General features: G+C 32.3%; 1 long non-coding RNA gene across 1 annotated transcript; it reads left to right on the top strand.

The window, feature by feature from the left end:
- The first annotated feature begins 236 nt into the window (after nucleotides 1-236).
- On the top strand, nucleotides 237-3,639 carry LOC106726995. The gene is made up of 3 exons (XR_001363150.1): nucleotides 237-325; nucleotides 1,324-1,471; nucleotides 3,519-3,639. It is a non-coding gene; the product is annotated as an uncharacterized LOC106726995 (long non-coding RNA).
- The last annotated feature ends 391 nt before the right edge of the window (nucleotides 3,640-4,030 follow it).

Raw genomic sequence — 4,030 nt, forward strand, 5'->3', positions numbered from 1 at the left:
TAAATATCTTTAGCCTGAAGGACAGAGCACGGGAAAGTTATTGTGAAAAAACACTTTTGAAAGATTCTTGAAACATCCGATCTTGTCGACTCACATTCTTCTTTACGGTGTTCGGGTCACCAATGCTATTTTTTGCTAAGAATAAACGAATGTGTTTAGTTTATTTAGTTGCTTGTCTTATTTTCAAAAGCCTTGTTATTAATCGTCTTTCCTTTTTTTCCTTCTACTATAGGTCATGAAATATTTGGCTTATAAAATCATTCCCATTGGGAAAGAATTGCAGAAGAGTCAGCCATTCTCCTTTTAAGATAATTTTGATTAAAAGGTAAATTCAGGCCTCTGGGCATCACACAGGTTATCGTTGCACAATGAAATAGTTGTTCATATCAAAATTACTGACTTACCCATTTTGTTTGTTTTTAAGGCAAATGCTGTTATTAAAAATAAGTCTTCTGGAATTATATAAATATAGAATAGTTTATTTTTTATTTTTTTAGAGTAGTTTATTTTTAACTCATTTTATTTATACCTTAAAATAATTGTCTAAAATAGTTTGAAGTAGGACTTCTGGATTCATTATTGTTTTAAATATTTTGGATTAAGAATTCTGAATACTATGTCTCCTGTGAAAAGAGGGAGTGGAAGGCAGAAAATTTATATTAGAGTGCTTTCCATGCTAATCAGCCAGAATGGAGCACAGTAAACTATTTCAAATATCCTTCCACCAGTAATGATAGGATATCTTTAGATAAATTTACAGAATTTATTTTATTTTACTAATTGATTGGTATATTCATCATCCACAGATATATTAGTGGAAGCTGGATTCTAAATGACTTTCCTATGATAAGCTTTCCAATTAATTCTTCTCACATTGTTTTCCTGGTGACATCTGAACTTCTTTCATTATATAAAACACATCTGGAATGAAGCATTGCGGAATAATAATCATGGATGCTAACATGTTAAAGATTGAACCCCTGACATAGTCAAATGTGTTCTGGTTTAAAACAATGACTTCAATTAATGCTGCTTTAAGTGAGCCACATTTAGAAGGAATATATAGGCATGTCTGTTCAGCCTGCCTGTCTTGTGCTGGAATTGGTCAAAAAAGAAAAAAAAAAGAAGAAATCAAATTGCAAATGGTGTCTTCCTTGTTTAATAAAGATGACTGAATTTAGTCAGATTTTTCTCCTATCTGCAAATATTTTTTCGCTTTGCTTGAATGAAATGAAAAATATTGTGATCAGTAAATATTAAAAGAGGATTATCTAAAACATCTTTCAAACCATCTATTACTTATAATTTACATTTGTATCATAGGGTTACTGAATTGTTTCTGCGGTGCCTTTCTTAAGAGAAGATGCTGCTCAGATCCCGTTTAAATGGCTCGCTAATACAAGAAGCAGATCATTTAAAATGAACCTTACATCTTTATAGGATGTTAGAAATGAAGACATTACCTCAAAATGTAGGTAATTATTGCCTCCTCTTTTATCAGTGCTATTTTCTGAGATATTATCATAAGAGAGCACTTTAGTATTAAGCAGGGCTTTTGAGTGGCAATAAATCAGTCCAACTGAGTCATCATTGTCTAAGGCATCTGAACTACTGCAATGTTGTGGATCCTACCGAGAGTGTGAAATCACTTGACCCTTGGCATTAACCTTTGCTGAATGAATAGACACTGCTTTCCACATCGAGGAACAAAGCAGAAGACTATTGATTAAACACCACATTCACTTGATATTAAATACTGGCAGAACTCACTTCTTGCTTCTAGTTCCAGAGGGAAAAACACAGAGTTGCTGAGTCTCACGAGAATGGATGTTTGTAATTCAGAGCAATGTTTTTTTCGCAAAGTACTTTTTTTTCTCTCCTTCGATCAATAACTAGCAGCCATGATCAGCCATGAGTATGTATTGTCAATTCTGACCTGTGTATTTTATCACTTAAGGTGAGAGGTCACAGTGCTGCGACTAATATTTTAGTTCTAAGCATGAATTGTTTCCTGACTTCAATATCTGTTTGAAAAAGCAATTTGTTTTATTTCTTGTTTAGGAATAATGGTTTTGGCAATTGATTTTTCTGTATTAGTAAAATATGTGATTTTTCTTAACTTCTTTGGTTTAATAACTGCTTTCGCAGATGTTGACTTTTCTAGAATCTACATTATTAGAAGAAATTATATTAAAAGGACATTTTAGGATATATGACATATTTTGGGGGAAAGAAAAACATCATAGTTAAATAAATGTATCAAGTTAGAAGAGAGCAAGAGCTTTGGAAGAGACTGTAGCAATACATTTGAGCATAAAGAGAACAATAAAATATTTACAAGAATTCTGATCCATTGCCTGTGTCTACACTATTGACAATAGTTTGACAGCTATTTTTGGTAGATCTACTTTATCCAGAAGGAAAACATGCATTATTGACAGTAAATCAATTTAATTCTTGGAACTAGAGTTAAATTTAAAATTTTAGCATTAAATGAAAGAATCATTTTTATTTTAAATTTAAGTATTTTCTGTGTGCTTATATAATGAAAATTACTTTATTTTAGGAGGGAACATAAATAACTACAAGGTTCTTTTTGTCTACCCAAGGTTTCATATTATTTTGGACCCAGGATATTATACCAGTCAAATCTTATAAATAATTGTTTTCATTACTAGAGGTTTTGACTGGCTTGTGTTCAACACCAAGAATTCCAGATAAGCCAGTTGTGACTCTGTCATGGTTGAGCAAGGATCATTCGTTGCCTGAATGATAGAAAATATTTCCGCTAAGTACATAATGGTGTAATTTAATACATACACAGTCTCACACAGTTTGCACAATTTTTGAAAAGGAGTATTGGAAGTCTGAGGGAAGTTGATAAAGTGAATCATGCTGCTAAACTTAATGGTCAATCCTTTTGATTTGATGTTCTCTTTCTCTAGAATATGTAGCTCCTGAAATATTTATTTGAAAGCTACTGAAGCTTGGAATACTATGAAAAACATTCTGTTTAAACACTATTTTGGTTATGTGTCATATATTCCCTTTTCTTCATTGCTAAGGACATTTGTGTAGAAGCCATTTTTATTTCATTATTATTTTGAACACAGATATATGTACAACAAGAACCTTGGAAGTTACTTTGGCACTTGGGAGTACCCATGGACAATTTATTTGGCTGATATAATATACTACCAGCTTGTTTTGTGCATGCCAAATAGGATAAAGTTAATTGTCTGCAAATACTAATATTTTACGAAACATTTAACTAGAATTTGTTGCTTTATGGTACCAAATAAATGTTTTTTATTCTGTGGTACATGTTAGTGAATGAGATATATTTTGTAATATTTCGTATAATCATACTGGGTAGAGAAGTGGCTGTGTCCAGGTCACAAGGTCACAGGTGCTGCGATTACAATCATGCAGCACAGACCACAGACCCTTTTATAATCTCTTTGGTGAATGAGATTAGTGATATACAATAAATTGTAATTATCATTTTATTGTAACAGAAATATTGGAACTCCATATTCATAATTGGGAGATGGAGGAAGAGTAAAAGGAGGAGGAAGGTGAAGAGGAAGAATAGTAAGAAAGAGGAAAGCACTCATACCTCATTCCTACAGATGTGTCAAAAGACAAGTAAGAACCTCACTTGAGACGTATGCAAAAATAGTGTTTATGCTAACAGGGATGAAGAGTTTGTAAGTTTTTTTTAATGCTCAAAAAAGTAAGTAGGTTTTCATTCACATTTCTGTTCAATTAAATCCCCATCCCTGTTTTTAGAGATTATCCAGCTATAGTATAGAACACACTTAGGTAAAGTTAAGAGTGAATTTTTCTACTGTTTGGAGGAGAGGTCTGGGATGGTCCGGGATATTAAAAGCTCCCAAAGTATTCTACACAATAGATTATTCAAAATTGATCTTTTCTCAGGAATGCTTTGCCATGGTTCCTAGTTATCTCATTAGTCATAGAAATATATCTTAAAAAGTTCTGTGTAACAGTTCATAACTAAGAAAAG

This window comes from Myotis brandtii, unplaced genomic scaffold, assembly GCF_000412655.1.
Source record: "Myotis brandtii unplaced genomic scaffold, ASM41265v1 scaffold344, whole genome shotgun sequence".
Taxonomy (NCBI): Eukaryota; Metazoa; Chordata; class Mammalia; order Chiroptera; family Vespertilionidae; genus Myotis; species Myotis brandtii.